Raw genomic sequence first — 18,118 nt, forward strand, 5'->3', positions numbered from 1 at the left:
CTCTACGAAAACAAGCATCAATTATAAATTTCTCATCAAACAATAAATAAATAAATTTAAGTAAATTGATGGTAATGTGTTGCAATTTTAATTGCCCGGCTTCCACGTGCCTTCACTCAGTTATTTTATATAATTTGCTTTTCTCAAATTTCATTTTAAAATTGCAAAGTAAATGTTCACCACTCCTCCACTCCTCTTCTGACAGCTGTATGTACTGTTATGTGCAATAGGTAGTGCGTGTATTACATTTCAGCTGCAAAAATCATTTATCATATTTTGTTACGCCTAAACGCAACTCTGCTTCCGGCTAAGGTAATGCCTGTTTACTCTTTAAACCTTTTCGGTTGAAATATTTCTTTCAGCATTAAGCTTGGACTGCCTTAAGGTATTTGCATTTAAATTGATAGTAATGATTACATTTTTGGAATAAAAAATTAAATTTTTTTAATGAAATCATTATTTTGAATAAATTTAACTTTTATGAATTAATTATTTTTTGTTTAATAAATTCCAAACAAGTTTGATATGTTGAGTATATTCATTTTTACCACCTGCACGGCGTACTTTGTTGTCTTTATTAAAAACTGAAGCAATTTAGTCCAAGTGGAAGGCATAATCTGTTCGCCGGAACCACTGGCTTAAGCCGTATTGATTTAATCCAAAATTCTCTCTCTAAAAAAACTCTAACTCACTCTTTTAGCTCCGCCGACAATTTTACTTAATATTTCTATCATTAAATCACCGTCCATGCTCCGGTCACAGAATTGAAGCTTTCTCAGGTCCTTTCACTCCATTATTCGAGAAACAGCTTTATCACTATATCAATTTCGCCATTGGGTGAGTATAAATAATCCAGTTGATGCTATTGCTTTACATAATTACATTATTTTTATGCGTCTTTTAACGCGTCTGCCGCTTGTCTTTTGGGGACTGTCTTTATCGAGGCAATAATTTAACTATAAAAGCTCTATACAAACTTCAGTGGATTTCACATGCACCCAAAATGTCAACAATTATTGGTAATAAATTTTCTATGATTAAACATTTAGTCCAACGATGCCTCTAAATTGCTTTCTAGTTATGACATAATGCTTTCTAGTTATACTCAGAAATCATATTGTCATGAACTTCATAGAGGCCTTTGTCACTCATTTAGTAATGTTAAACTACCAGGATAGGTTCGCTTCGCATTTATTTTGGACCGACCACAGTTGATAACCCTACCGTAACAATTGCTTCCCCAGACCCTGAACTATTATTTTTTCTTCCTCACTACCTACAACTAGTTGTATAGCATGTAATTATTATTAATCATTATTTAAAAAAATTAAAATTGTCAGAGGTTGTACGAAAGTAATTATCCCGATCTAAAATTATGAAGCTTACAACCAATAATCAGGTTTCATGTTTTCTATCTATAGCAACCTTATTAGATACGTTATTATTAATTAAATTCCTCCCCTATATTCTATTCTATTCTATAATTATTAAATATTTAACAATTAAATACTTGTAAGCAAGCCTACAAAACATCACTTTAGGCCTTCGACATAAGCAAATATATTAAATTAGTAGTATTCTATAATTAGTTAAAATAATTTGATCGGATTCTCATATAAAGATAATTGTATATGAGATACTTGTTCGTCGTTTATGTGGTACGACCATTATGCATAACACTAAATGAAGCAAAGAGTTAGCTTAATTACACAACCATTTTGCCATTGCATGATGCCTTAGCCATTATTCATTTACAGTTCTTCTAATACGACCATCAAAAAGCTAGAAATGCCAATAAATTAGTTTTAATTAATAATAAATAGTTTTCCTTTGCATATTTGTAGGCGTAAATTAGTTTGTAATGAGATTTGATATTACTAAAATTGATAGAAAATTGCAAAAATTAAAAAAGTTGTCGAATTTTTCCCGTTTTCCAATATTTGTTGCATACTTTTAGGTGGTTTGAGGTTTCTAACTGAACGCTTTATCTAATTTGTGATTTTCACCTTGAATAAACTCGAAATATCCAAAAATTAGTTTAAATAATCTTTCAATTTCTTTGTGTTCCATATCATAACAGCCTTTAATTTCGCACTTTCATTGCCTATCTACAAAGGTTATGTGCATTCAAACTTTATTACTTTGAAATTACGCCAAAATACGCTTACTTATGTCGAAAATTCTTTATTTTCACTGGTTCATTGCCTACCCTTAGGGGTTGTGTGTAATCAAACATTATTAGCAAGGATGGACAAAACCTTAGCATGTGCTAAAAGAGCGTAAGTGATCGTATATGTATACACACGGATTGTCATGCTTCAAACAGTCACCGACATTTCGCATCAAACCAAATTTGTCAAAAGTTCGTTTCATTTGACCAATGTTGCCATTGTTCAATTTGTATACACGATTTTTCACACATTTAGTTTTTTAGTTATAATATTTCATAATGTAAAAGCTCAAAACTAAAATCCAACAATTTAAAATAGTCTACCCATTTATCAATAAATGTATTCGACTATGATTTTGAGTTATTTTAAGAATATTTCAAATATATTCAAGTTTATTTTTTCATTGCTACAAAATATCGAGACTGGTAACCCTGCATTGCAAAATATTGCTCTCTCACTCTCAGCTCACTCGTTTCTACGGGAAAGTCCAATTTTCGCGGATATCCTATCGTACAGTCTCTAAAAGCGGACTTTAGAATCGGTGGTTCATTTACGTTGCGCTCTCATAAGAGAGGTCGTATCAGCTGATTCGGTCCACGGTTTTGGGTCGGTGGCTGTTTGAAGCAAAGCGACGATAAAGTCAGACGCCAATCAGCAGTTGACTGAATAGGTTAGTGCGGACGAAGGTCCATATTTTACGTAAAAAATTAATCTCACTCTTATCCGATAAAATAAATAATTAAAATAATTCGAATTCTCTCCATTTTCTTTTTTACTTTCTTTTCATAACTTTTCCTTGGAATCTTCTATTTGCAAACTCTTCTTATTTATTCTCAATTTGATCGTATGAATTAGCAGATTTGATATCAAGCAATATTAAAAATTAATAGTAAAATAAATCCATATTTTAAAAACTAAACTTCTATCTCTCTATCTGATAAAAATTATCATCCAAAATCTTATCGTTGACTACATTTAAGATCTCATGAATGTTTACCTCCTTGTTTTTGTAATATGTTGCATGTGCCGAAGGACATTTTAACTAACTTCTAAATTAAAACTGCCAGTTATGTGGTAGTTGCTTAATTGTAAATTTTTAGGCATTTTAACCCGAAACACCCACAAGCGATTATAGGTGATTACAGCACAACAGGTGACATGAAATTTCTTTTTTTGTACAGGTATTTTGCTCCACATACGGTATCTTTTTCAAGAACAGAATCAAACTAAATATTAGCGGTAATATGTGTGAGCCCTGCTGGTACATTTTTAACTAAGCGGCCATAGCTACAAAATTATAAGGGATATATTTGGCAAAATTTTAATTGAATATTATTAGTCTAACTAAATAAAATTGAAAATTTCCGGTAGAAGTGTTGCCAAGTAGCTTAGTGTTAATGAAGTCATAGAAAGCAGTTAATAGAGTAGACCATGAATATACTGAGTGAGAGTTATATGGGAATAGTAAGTAATGAAAATTGGTTACGAAGATAATAGAAAATCTCAAATCCGACAAATGTGGGCGGTTGCTTTGCTTGCGTTACGGTTCTAGGAAACTTCCTAGTTGTTTGAATTCTCACGGTTTTGCCACTTATAGTAGTTCTGTAAGAGAAGAAGCCTTGTGATACCAGAGGCTAAACAGGCATATTTTTGAACTTTCGTGGATATGGTATCAATTTTTCAATAAAACTCAGTAGGAATTTGGTTTCACAGAGATCTTGTTCATAGGTTACTCTATTTATCTAATAATATCAGAAACCCAACACGAATAAGTATAAACAAAGCTCGCCTAAATATCTAGAAAAACTTTAAGCTTTATATATAATAGGCAGTATATATTATTGTAGGCAATTAGGGTCGATTAGTCACGTCAAAGGGTTCACATGGCACATAATAATACTGCATTTGTTGAACAATTACAGGAGGGAGAGCCAGAAATAAGACTAAAAACATGGCCAAGCCTCTGGAAAAGCGTTAAGCTTTCATGATAAATACACTACTCTATTTTTAGGTAATCAGATTCGTGTAGTCTTTTCACAAAGGAGAAAATATAAAAGAAGCTTAGTCAAATATCTAACAAAGCTTTAAGCTCTATTTTGTGATATATACAAGTCAATGTACAACAATACAATAATCAGATGGCTCACAAGAATGATATACTACTGAATCGGATAATATCGGGAGGCATTGCCTGAGATATGAGCTTTAAGCTCCCGTGATATATACGATACGATATAGTATTTTCAAAAGGGATGTAAATCAGTAGTTTCGACTACGGGTCAACATTAAGTCCAGGCTTTAGACCATTTCGTATGATCATAGCTCTCTTTATAATATTATTTCATTGACCTTCCTAGTCAAGCACCCAGCGCTTTATTGTTACTTAGATATGAATTTGAAATTCAATGAACTCTTATGAAAACCTTCCTGTATGTACCAAAAAAGTCCATTTAACCCAATCAGAGTGACCCTGGCAATGAACGCCACTCATCCATAGACACTCTCGTTATAACGACTTTGCACCTACGACGCATAAATGCCTCAGGTTATGTGTCGGTAATACAATTATACAGATAACGTACAAATTTTTCTCATAACCACACGAATTTGTGCGTAACGACACAACAGGCAAACACTCTTCTGCAGCATAGCACATCCGCAACGATTACTTGGCAACCATATGGACGAACGGATACCTGCAATATGGAAAGTTTTTATTTGTATTTTTATTACATTTTTAAATAACTAACCGACACACCTCCCGACTAACGTAGAAGTGGGATGTAGTAATGACACAGACACGCATACATTCGCATAATGTGGAAATATGTGTGAAATGACTTTTTTCTTGCGCTTATGGTTGCTTAAGGGCTCACCTGGCCTACTCGAAGTCATTAAAATATATTGGCTTTACACCACGGCTTAACAAGGAAGGCATATTTTACATATACCATACACTGTTGTATAAATACATATGCAGATGTGAATGTGTGTACGAGGGAGATTCGATAATCGCATAGCCTCATCAACCACGCAAGAGAAATTTACTGCAAAAATTTCAGTCGAAGCAGACTGGTATTTTTGTTTTGATTGGGAGAGTCCGCATATTTTTGTATAATAAAAATATATTCTTATTTTTGGAGGGAAAATTGCGCAGTGTGATCAATTTGCCTGGCCGCTGAACAAAAATAAATTGGTATACACCAGAGACTAAGGCAGTCATAATAATGGACTTCACTGGCGAATCGGCTCTCAAGGACACGAAGACTGTCCTATCGGTCGGCAAGAGTATGATCACCGTTTTCTGGGCTTTGTAATTATTGAGCTCATCAATGCTTAATTGTAGAAAAACTGCCTCGTTTGGCAATGAAAGAAATGATTTTCCACCATGACAACACACCGGCTCACCCCTACGTTACAGCCTTTTTGGTCTTTAACTAAGGTTAAAGGTGTTGGAGAATCATTGGGTCTAGCTGAAAGAAGTCAATATTTTCAATTTTCTTTTATAGGCCAAATAATAAGTGGACTACCCTCTTACATATTTATACTTACCCGTGGAGTTCAAGCTAGCTCGGAAGCTGAGCATTATCGTTAACAATTTTTCTTCTGATGAATAAACTGACATACTGACTGTTCTACGAAAGTTCTGTAAAAAATACATATTAACATGCATATGTATGTAGGTAAACTAACAGCTAGATGTCACTGCCTATCACTTGCCGCTATTGCTTCAACTTTTATATGAGAACAAAATCTCGCTCGTCTTCCGCTTAATTGCGTTATCGATTCATTAAACCCTTGAAGCGCAGATACAGAGGCACACACAAACAAAGTCATAATATGCACACATATGTACATAGGTGTGACACACATGTCAGCTGTGACAGCAACACTTTCCATCAACAGACGACAGTAGCCACCAGCTTATGTGACATGTATGTATTGTATATCCTGTATATCCTATTAAATATACAAGCATTGCCATTTAAGCGTGTAAAAGTTTGTAAATATTTACAGACGCAATACCCAGAAGGTATCTGGGTTATGTTCTGCACCTGGCTTGTAAATACATGCATATATACAAACATACATGTTTCACACAAACTCTCAGCGGCCTCCACAGCTGGTCATTAATTAGTTGATTACTCCCTTAGCTCAATTGGTGCTGCTGGTGTTAAGGTCTTATAGTTTGGGATTTTGTATGTGTTTAAAGTTCAATAAATATTGCAACAAGTTTGCCCTCATTTTACATAGTCACATATGTACTACATATAATTACAATTTTATTTGTATTTAACGCAGTCTATCTTTGCTTATGAGCTCTCTACCTGTATCAAGCACTTCAACTTGATAGTAGATGTTTCGATGCACTTAAAACGCAAGGTTTGCAAATTATATGCGAGAAATTTTTTAGTTTCTATAGAAACTTTCAAGCTATTTACGCGATTATATTTATAACTAATGGTAGTGTTAAGATATCGGAGCAGATTTCTATACATGCCTTTAATAATATTTTTGTACTAAATTGAATGATTTTATTAAGCATGGCAAGAATGAAACTTTTAGGTTCAATAGGCATCATTCTGTAACTTTTTGACATTTTGAAGGTAATTTCAAAATGACGCGCTCATAAAAACTTTCGACCTTATAGGCAAAAACTGAGGCAGTCGATTTTCCCAAGCTGCTCTTGAGGCGAACTTTTCACCTGTTAAATCATTCGCCATTGACAGGAACAGTTGTTAATCCCTTGGGCCAAGTCCGGACTATAATGTGGATGCATAAGAACGTCCGGATCAAGATCTCAGGGGCTCTGGCAAGTCATTATCGATGTGTGTGGCTTGGCGTTGTTCTGGTGGAACACAGTTCCTCTCCTACTGGCAAACCTGACCGCTTTTCGACGATTGATTTCTTCCAATCGTTTACCTGTTCGAATTAAGAGTATTGAAGTAGGAGAGTAGCTCATAAGTGATGATTCATGGCCAATTCCACCAAACGTGTAGCGAAAACCTCCTGACCGTCAATCCTGGCTTAGCCATCGTTTGCCGCGGTGACCCACTTTTTATCGCCAGTAAACATTAGCTCCAGAAATGGATTCTTTTTATTAAAATTCGGTCGATGAAAACCGATAATACGGTTTTTAACGTTAACTCGTGTGGCACCCACACATCGAACTTATTTTTCTATCCAGCCTTATTTAAATGGTTCCAAATGCTGTGCAGTGCTTACATGACGGTCAAACTCGACGATTTCCATTCTTTTATCGATATATTTGACAATTAGCTATAAGCAAAATATGTTTAAACCAAAACAAAATATGAATATAAGCTATTTATAGAAGTTCTAACTCTGAAAAAACCATGATTCACAAAGCACACAGTGATTTCAAACAGAAGAGCGACCCACCTGCTGACTAGAAATCCATCTGAAAAGTACTGTCGACTAGTTGGCTCTGCGAATTTTGTATGATGAGTGATTAGACTAATCAATTTGAAACCTGTAGCTATTTTCTCGCTTTCAATTTTCTTTACAATTTTATTGGAATATTTTTTATTAACTTTCAAGATTAAATTTTTAGTAACTCTTTTGGAATTTTCAATAGTTACTCTATAATTCGGAGTGGATACGATTTCAACAATACACATATCATTAAAATTGGTGGAATCTTTTATGAGTAATAAATGCTGTAATTAACTTTGTTCATTTATATATTGTAGATTAGAGAAATTTGAATATCAGAGATATACGGTTATTTACAAAAATTTGCCTAAATTCACTAAGTTAAACATAATATGGGAGTGCCAATCTCGCCGTAAAAAACGCATCACATGAACTTTTTTCAGAGGTTTTGGAACACTTTTGTAAAGATGAGTAGTGGTATGAATTCAGATCATCAATCGATTTATCGTATAAGTATCACAATCACTAGAAAAGAACAGTTCTTCACTGAATGATGTTATGCTCTTTGTTTAAAAGTCATCCTGCGATTGAGTCAGCATAAAGAAGTTCGAAATTCAACTACTTACTTATTTTTCGCTCTACGAAAAAGGTTTGCATTTTCGCATAAAAACAATAATTTAACAGTTATACGCAATAAAGTCATACATCAAATGTACTGTTCATTTATACAAGTGCCTTATACATTCTGTGTTGCTTATGCGACGTGGTGTACTGTAAGAATACAGTACATTTGATGCATAAATAACTTTAATTGCGTATAACTTTTAAAGGAATGTTTTTATGTAATCTGATCTGAATAATAACCTTTTTGGGAGCGGGAAATTTTTAATTAGAACATTGTTCTTTTAAAGGTTGCTTTGTAGGAGAATTTGCTTTGGATATATAAAAAATTTATTGCAAAAGATCAAAAGATCCCAACGTTAAATACATGGGAAAAATATTTTGGCACAATTTAAACTGAATTAATTTTTTAGGACAAAAGCTGAGGAGCGTTGGGAAATGCGGACACCCAAACAGTATACATACTTTCACTCTTCATTAAACCCCTTTAAATTCCAATCTTGCCAGATTGTGTCATGCCAAATCAATTAAGCTCATTAGAAATACATTACGATGCTTACACTAATTTGTCATTAGGTAATTACAACTCAGGTTAAATTAATCACTTCATGCATCCTTGCACTAAACTGTAAATTAAAATGCATCGATTACTACAATGGCGCAGCATAGAAGAATCTGCATTAGAATGATATGCATAAATGAGTTTCTGAGTATTGCTTGTAATATTAGATAGTAATAGAACCAGTAAAATAATTCAATGGGACTTCATTTAAGTTAATTATAAATACAAATATTAGTTTAATGAGAAAAAGTGGGGTAACCTGAACTCTTTTTAAGTTGTAATAGTCTCAGGCATTTTAACTTTCGCTAAAAAGCTCAAGCTTATAAAATAAACAATACTTTACTTTTGGTATTACGATAATATAAAATGCCAATATTAATACCGAAGTTTTTTAATATATCAACTAAAAATAGACTAGCCTACATTTTTTCGTTATTAAATATTTTGCCTACTGCATATCGAAATATTAGCCAAATCCTTTGTAGCATAATAAATTTTTTTTTATAACAATATTTTACATTCGCCGAAATCTTTTATATATTTAGTAATTTTTATTTGAGGTGTATAAATTTAATACCATAGTACTGTATGAACTACTTCTACTATATAGTTATAAAATTTAGTATATTTATTTATTGATACATTTTCGAATATACACTGTTAAAATTTTTAGTACAAAATTATTTATAATGAATTTCTATATCACCTTTAGTTTCTAATTAAAAATGAGTCGCCAAAGTTTAGGAAATTTATTTTTAGTCTCTTTGTTTTCGTTTTGTGAATTGTTTTGTTAGGTGGGGTGTTTTACAGCGTTTTCTGAGAAAACTTATCATAGTAATGTATATTTTTTGTACCCTATCAAAATGTAGAGATTCCATTGAAGAAAAAGCCTACCGACTTTTTGACCAATAGCAGATATTTTGCGGTGAGAATTTTCGATTGAGTTCCGATATTAAGTCAAAATAAGGTGAATAAATATCTTTTTATTAACTACAATAACGATAAGGCTTGTATTTTTTTCAGAAATCGAGATAGAAGTTGTTTACTCTCCCCCCTCCATTCCACTTCCCGATCACAGATCGTAAATTATTTTTCTTTCAATTTCGTTGTATTCTCTTCCTTTCTCTAATGTTTTTCATCCTACTTTTTTGATGGGTTTCAAAAATTGTCGGCCTGATCTTTTAGTATTATTGTTAAATGTTTAAGCCCTTTAAATTATTCAAACAATTTTATATAAATAAACAAGCATATGAATTTCCATTGGATTTTGTGGTATAATTTTTATTCAATTTATTTTTTATTTGATTATACAAATTTATATACAGTTACATATTACTTCGGTATGGTAAGCCAAGCTTATTTAGTTTGGAATTATCTGGGATCATATATTTATATATGTTTTCTAAAATGTTTATCTATAATCTTGAAAAAAATTTTAAATGATCTCATATCAAGACAGGCATGAAAGCTTTAGTGTTTTAGTTTAAATATTTCATTTTAAAACTGATTTAAAAGAAGCGAGATACTTTTTCAAAAGAGATGTAAAATATTTCTTTTTAGTCAAACAAAAAATTTCGAAGTTGTTGATAATTATTCTCATATACAAACTGTTCAAAAACGATAAAAAACACAATAATTAATAAAAACTTATATACACACAATTTTATATTCTTATAAATATTTTTTGTATATCTTAAACTGTTTTGGTCTTTAAAAATTTAAATTATAACATCCGTTACCGGATTTCTGAAATATCTGGCAACGTTTCGCTGTCTAGTTCAGACACTTTTTATTATTGTATTATTTCTTAAATGGTTCTGATGGTGATTTTGAAATTTTTGAGGTGTTCTAATACTGTCTATGCGTTATAAAAATATTTTTGTATCATTGACAGCATACCCTTAGGAACTTAATTTTAAATTTCAACAGCTTTTTCATACTTTATAAAATTTGCTTTTGTATAGCTATATTTTTTTCATAACGAATTCACTCAAAGTCAGGTTATAATTTATTGTAATATATCAAATTATCTCATTAAATTTTATAAGTGATTTACAACTGTCAATTAGAAACTAAAAACAAAATTTTCTATTTCAATATACTGAGCATAGTTTTGACAGCTCTAATAATAACAATCGTCGTACGAGCGCCTAAAAGCTTATTATATTATTTGACACAGCCTGAAAGTATACTTTTATTATTTTAATTCACCGTTACAAACTACGCACCACAAAACTATTACTCTGTTTGCATTCTAAAAAAAGCCTTCATATAAATTTGTCCACATTTGTGCTGTGCAATTTTTATTATAATGTCATATTAATTTATTACATTTAATTTATTACAAGCTCTACAACGTCTAATGTTTGGTAACGAAGTTGATCTCCTGTAGAGCGTGTATATTTGGCATTAATATTTATATCAACGGCAACAGTCAACAATAAATCACCTTCAATATTTTTATGAAAAACAACTTAACAAAAGAAAAGGCGAAAAAATAGAAAGGCTATAAAATAAATAGCAAAAAATGCATATAATAAGAGTGCTGAAATTCAGTAGCCTTGTCCGCTGTCACTGACCAGCGCTTGTTATATGCACATTTTTTTCTTTTGTGCTCACTTTCGCTTTACATATTCATGTAATTCTCTCGTTATCCACTACAGTCGAGGACAACTCGTCTGGTGTTCTACTGCACCAACAAATATGCCTTATTTACTTAACGACTATTACGCGCGCGCCTTTACTTATGCTTCGCCTGCGATATTCCACTTACATGAATATTTATGTATGTATAGAGCAACAAACCGGCCGAAAAATTAAGAGCAAACGTTATCAACATGCAGGCATTGACAACCAAATACCAATATTCGGTTGTCTGTGCAAGTGAACAACGCAAAAAAATATGCAACAACAAATATCAGTTGAAAACTTACGAAAGTGTATAAGAACCTGGGTGGGCGTGTGCTGCCTTGACCGGAAGCCAGCAAAAGTGTAATTTATACTTTAATTGAATTTATTCGGTGTCTCATTGAACACATGCATGCATGCGCAGGGTTCACATGGTAATGGCACCTAAAAGTAGGCAAGAGTAAGCATCTGTTTTGTGTTTTTCTCTGCAATTTCTCCTTAAGCTGTCCACTTTTGTTATTGCGATAGTCAATTTAGGTTTGTGGATTTTCCATTAAGTAAACGAAAGACAATGGCTTTAAGGAGGTCAATTTCAAAGTACACAAAGAATCAGTGAGGAAACAAAACATGTTTACAAGAATCGACTTAAGGATTTTCCCAGGTAGCATAGCACAAGCATGTGTGTTTAGTAAATCTCAACCGTATATCCTACATAAATACTCAACACCATCAAATGTTTGCAGTTTCAGCTAGTTCAGTGCATTTTCTTCAATTCTTGCTCAAATAAATCTCAAGCTCAAATTCTTAGTTGGCTATAACTGCTTGGGTAGCACAATACTACTCTTGCGCAGCACATATCCAACGGATTTCACCTCGTCACATACACATAGACAGAAGTGTAGTTTTATTTTATAGTTAAGTTAGAGATTGGCTTTCTTTTTCATTATTGTATATTAAGTGTCTTTTTTGAGATTTTTTATCACGTGGGAAATTCAAAATATCTTCTCAGCTTTACCATACATTAAATTTTGTTCAAATAAGCCTCAGAAACACATACATATACAATATGACAGAATGAATCCTTTCATTTAAAGCTCCTCTAATTGCAAAGACAGGCATAAAACTCTTAATAACTAAAATTAGATTTAGACCTATTATTTTTTATGCAAAGTTGTTCAGAATAATCCATAGAATATTGTTCGCATAAGCGAACATAAGGTTAGGTGAGCTTAGGCTAAAAAGTTAATCCATGTTACAAACGCCAAGATTTTTATAAGTTTTAAAGTATGAGAATATAAATTGGTTTGTTGACATTTCTTGTTAAGTATTGCGATGGCAGTAATAAAATATGTACATATGTACATGGAAAATAAACTCAAAAAAATTAAAGCAGTCGGTCGCCCACACCTACAAGTATGATCATTTGGCCTATATGCATAAGTAAACACTGAATAAAACAATATAAAAAGAATAAACACGCGCTCAAAAACTACTTTAATTTAGAGGTTAAGTAAAGAAGAAAGTGAGCATTGAGAGTAGATGAATCCCTCTCCCCACTGAGAGATAAACAAGAGGCAGAAACCACAAAAAGCACTGAAATGTATAAGTGCTCCAGAAGAGCATTAAATGGCCAGATAGATAAGCAATAAAAGGTATGAAAAAGCGAAGTAGCAGCAAAAGAGAAACCGCAAAAGCTTGTGGCGGATTTAAATTGTTTCCGCAAATTGTGGCAACATACGTCTTAAGTGTTTATTAGGATGCCAACACACATACATTCCTGACCCATGAAAGCATAGAAGTATGTATGTATATTTTTTGTCTTTCAAATAGCAAACATCATTTAGCATATAAACACAAAACATAAAATGGGAGGAAGATCAGATGAAATAAAATGGCGGTTCAAAATCCTTACATACATATGTGCATAGAATTTGCATAAGCTGTTTGTGTGACTTATTTTATTAGCCAATGTATGTCTGTAAGTGCAGTTCTAGTTAAATTTTTTAGTAGCTTTTATAAAATCGAAAGTATTTATTTTAAGGCAGAAATTGCGTATGCACAAAAATTGACACGATACTTTCGCGTAAATGTTTAAGGTTTGATAAATTGGTGAGCAGTTTTTCCTTATACATACATATACTATTAATATAAGCTAGTAAATATGTAAAACAAGAAAATGTTTTTCTTAATTTTTCAAATGCCATTTAAATATTACATTTCACTTATATGAGGATGCGAGTACTTTTAAGAAGATTTATTGAAAGCGATGTTATATAAATTAGCATACTTGTATATAGATACAAGCAAATATCGCTGTACAGATAACAAAAAAAACTTTCTAACAAAATATTCGAAGATAGAAGTCAATAGATCTCGATATGGCTAAGGGGGCTCATTATGTGTATCCGCAATTGCGTGAAAGGGGTCTTGACTATTACTGGATTCAAGAAAACGCGCCTAGTCATCTACGAATCGAACTGCTCATCCGATGTCAAGATTAGCCTCCACTTAATTTCTTTTTATAGGGTTTATAAATTCTCTCTAGTTACGTTATTTAATAAGAAACATTTGTTATGAAGATATATGTCTTGATTTTGATTGATCAGTTTCTATGGCAGCTCAATACTATAGTGGTCCGATTTGAACAACATATTCGGAGATTGTAGCGTTTCTTTGGAAAATAATTAATGTCAAACTACTAACTTAGCTCTAAATTAAGGTATAAAATTGGAATTTGGTGCAGGGTATTGTAGAAGGGAGGGAGACATGTGGGCTGAATATTTTTGAAAAGTGAACGTAGCCGCGCCCCCTAAAAGGTTTAATGTATATATCTCACAAAATTTTGAAGCTATATTAACCACACCTGTAGAGGATGATTCCTTTCAGAACTTCCTTACAAAGTGTGAAAAGGGCTGAAATCGGTTAGTAACCACACCCATTCCCTATACAACGGTAATGTTGAGAACTACTACTTACGATATAACACTTTAAGTAAATACGCTAGAAGTACTAAATTTCACATACTATACGGCACGGAAGGGCTTCATAGCAGTCCGTGACAAAATTGGTCAATAGGTGTGGCACCTTCCACCTTTAGGTGAGTAAGAGTAGGACCAATTCGATCAATTTCAACCAAATTTGGTTTATAACGTTCTCCTAATAGTTCTATATTACGTTGTGAAATCAGACAAAAATCACACCTCACCATAAATTTCACCTCATTCTTACACTTTCCAGTACACAATTCAAGCTAAAATGAATATACCGGGGAAAAAAATTTCGCCCATAAAGTACCTTTAAGGTTTGCTTTCTTATGACTAAAAATTGTGAAATTCAAACAAGAACTATTCAAGTACCCATATACCAAATGGTCCACATATTTGGTGTGCGATTTTCATAATTAATACCGAAAAAATCGATCAATCTTTATACCTGTCTGTGCAAGTTGAGCAAAATCAAGTGCCTAACCTAGTCCAAAACCATGTGCCTACTTCTAAGAAGAAAACGCCTAAAATGTTCAAAAAACTGTAACAGGATTTTGGTCATTTAAATATTTTCTTTAAAGAAAATCCATAAACCAAGTAAGGAAGTTCTAAGTTCGGGTGTAAGCGAACATTTCATACTCTCACAACTTGCAAGGATCAAAGCCCGGGAAATTACTTCAGGTGTTGGCAAAATTTTATATTAAAGGAAGTATTGATCGAATTCAACCCATTTTTGACACAAAGACATATAATTATCGAGAGTTTTATTTATTTATTTTATTATATGAATTTCAATTACATATCTTACACATTGACCGACATTTTCGGTAAAAAGTCAACTATAGACACTGGGGTCCACATATTCAGTACCTAGGGACTTGAACAGTTTTGGTTCGATTTAAACAATTTTTGGTCACAGGATGGCACACTTTAAATGCATTATTCACGCTTTAAACAACTTTAAACGCATTTGAGCGTGGTTTCTTTAAAGTCATCTCATACCATCCCAGAGATACAATTTAATGTCTCTAGCGTGTTTAGTTATAGATTTATCACACTTTTAGTAGTTTTTATCAAAACCGTCACATTGGGAATGGGCGGGGTTATTATCCGATTTCACCCATTTTCACACTGCGATTTCAATGAATTTTGTTATTATAGCTTTAGCGGCTTAGGAGATATGAACATTAAACCTGCCTCTCCCTAATGTGATCCTGTATACCAAAAAAGAGTGTTGTATCTTATTGTGGAGCCTTGTTATGGCAATTTATTTATTTTTGATTAATGGCGTTTAGGACGTGGCATTGAATTACGCCCTTCTGCAATACCAACCGTCTTATGGTACCAAGAAACATGTGTACCGAGTTTCATAAAGATATCTCAATTTTTACTCAAGTTAAAGCTTACACAGACGGACAGACAGTCACCCGGATTTGAGCTCGTCTCTTCATCCTAACCATTTATATATATAACCCATTATCTAACTCGATTAGTTTTAGGTGATACAAACAACCGTTAGGTGAACAAAACTATTATACTCTGTAGCAACATTGAAGAGTATAAATAATGATTGAAATCAACACAACTTGTCTACCTAAGTTTTAGCTTAAAATTAATTGATTACAACCTTAATTAAAAACGTATAATTTAGAGACAACAAAGTACCGCGACATATATTAAACTAGTAGCTTCAAAAATTACCCTAAATAATAGATAAAGATATTTTCGTTGAACCAAAAGTATGCCCGTCTTCCCTCTTCAACCTACAATATTCCGTGAAATTAAAATATTCGAAACCTATGCGAGTTTCGTAGCATACCTAAAAGCGCATTCTAATTGCCCATTAAATTCAACCGGCAACCAGTTTCTTAAATTCCCTTAATTTACTACGCGTCTCTTCGCATTCGCTTTGTAACCGCAATCGCTCAGCGTAGCGGTAATATTTTTCATCAATGCTTGAAATTGCTGTAAATAAATTTACTGTACATTGTAGCATAGTTGCAGGCGACCGTCAGTCAGTTATGCACTAGCTGTACATACTAACCGAAAATGAGGTTAGTTTTGTGAGTTACTACTGTGCGGGCTACACTGCTAACGGTGGTTTTCTGTATAGACGGCAATTTGCAAAGATAATGAGAATTTTACGGTAATTTACATTCGTATAATTTACATACAAATATTTAAAATATTATTATATACTATTAATTTGAAGTTGATCCGAAAAATAGTTTCGAAACATATTTGCAATTAAATTCATCTATAGTTATAACAAATTCATTTGGTAATCGCTTATGGGATCAAGGGAATTCGAAATTTTTCAAAATGAATCGTTAACAATTAATTTACGTTGATTTCTGTAAATGTATATTAATTTTATTTAATTTTTTAGGCCAGCTATTTAGGCCTCTTTACAAAAAATGCGTTGATGTAACTTAACTTGAGTAAAAATTGAGATATCTTTCTGAAACTTGGTAGACATATTTCTGTATATTATAAATTACCATAACTAAGCTCCGCAATAAGATATAAGACTGTTATTTGGTACACAGGATTACATTAGGGAGGGACATCTGCAGTTAAAATTTTTAGTAGGCGTGGTCCCGCCTCTAATAGGTTTAATGTGCATATCTCCTAAACCGCTAATGTTATAATAACAAAATTCACTGGAAGTAAATATTTTTAGAACCTCTACACACAGTGTGAAAATAGTTGAAATCGGGTGGCAACTCCGCCCACTCCCTATATAACGGTACTGTTAAAAACTACTAAAAGCGCGATAAATCAAGCACTAAATACGCCAGAGACATTAAATTTTATCTCTGGGATGGTATGAGATGACTTTATAGGAACCGCGCTCAAAATTAGACAGTGGGCGTGGCACAGCCCACTTTTAGGCGAAAACCCATATCTTGAGATCTGCTTAACCGATTTCAACCAAATTCGGTACGTAACATTATTCTTATACTTCTATGTTATAGTGCGAAGATGGGCGAAATCGGACTACAACCACGCCTACTTCCCATGTAACACCATTTTAAATTCCATCTGTTTCTTGCACTTTCCATTATGCATATCAAGCAACAATGATTATATCGGAGTAAAACTTTGCGTAAATAATACGTTTAAAGTATGCCACCTTGTGACCAAAAATTGTCTAAATCGAACCAAAACTGTTTAAGCCCCTAAGTACTAAATATGTGGACCCCAGTGCCTATAGTTGACCTTCTACCGAAAATATCAGCCAATCCACAAAGAAATCTCAAACGAGTATACAAAGTCAAATGGACTTTGCGAGAGTATAAAATGTTCGGTTACATCCGAACTTAGCCCTTCCTTACTTGTTTTTATTTTATTTTTTTAAATAAATTTTATTTATATTATTGCATTTTATTTGATATTATTCAATTTTATTTTACTTTATTTTATTTTCTTTTAAAATCCTTATACCTCAAAAAACTGCTTATTTTATTTTATTTTTTAATCTGGTGGCACCTTTTACTAAAAATTGTGTCTCAAAATCACTTAAATACAATTAACTCACTTAAGAAATAAGAACTAATAATTGCCAGAAAATTCTACGTCAATAAATGTCATGCATACTTTTAAGCGCCGATTATTTGCAATGTAAAATGCCAGCATTTAAATTGCACTCTTATTTATTTGACAGCTGACTATTTAGCGATTGAAATATTTGTGCGTGAAAATTTTTTTCCTCCTATAATTTCCGGCAATAAATGGTAGGCTGCACAAAAATG

The 18,118-nt window shown here is 32.7% G+C and overlaps 1 protein-coding gene across 8 annotated transcripts in view; it reads left to right on the forward strand.

Annotated features, from left to right (window-relative positions):
- sNPF (short neuropeptide F precursor) overlaps window positions 1-18,118 on the forward strand; it is a 164,802-nt gene that overhangs the window by 105,815 nt on the left and 40,869 nt on the right. Inside the window, exon 1 of one of the 8 annotated variants that reach the window (XM_014235051.3) lies at window positions 9,698-9,718. The exons of the other annotated variants lie outside the window; for them this stretch is intronic. The gene's annotated coding sequence lies outside the window, so the exon portion shown is untranslated. Of the gene's footprint in view, window positions 1-9,697; window positions 9,719-18,118 lie in introns of those variants that run through there. 8 annotated transcript variants of the gene reach the window in all.

This window comes from Bactrocera oleae, chromosome 3 (genome assembly GCF_042242935.1).
Source record: "Bactrocera oleae isolate idBacOlea1 chromosome 3, idBacOlea1, whole genome shotgun sequence".
Classification (NCBI taxonomy): Eukaryota; Metazoa; Arthropoda; class Insecta; order Diptera; family Tephritidae; genus Bactrocera; species Bactrocera oleae.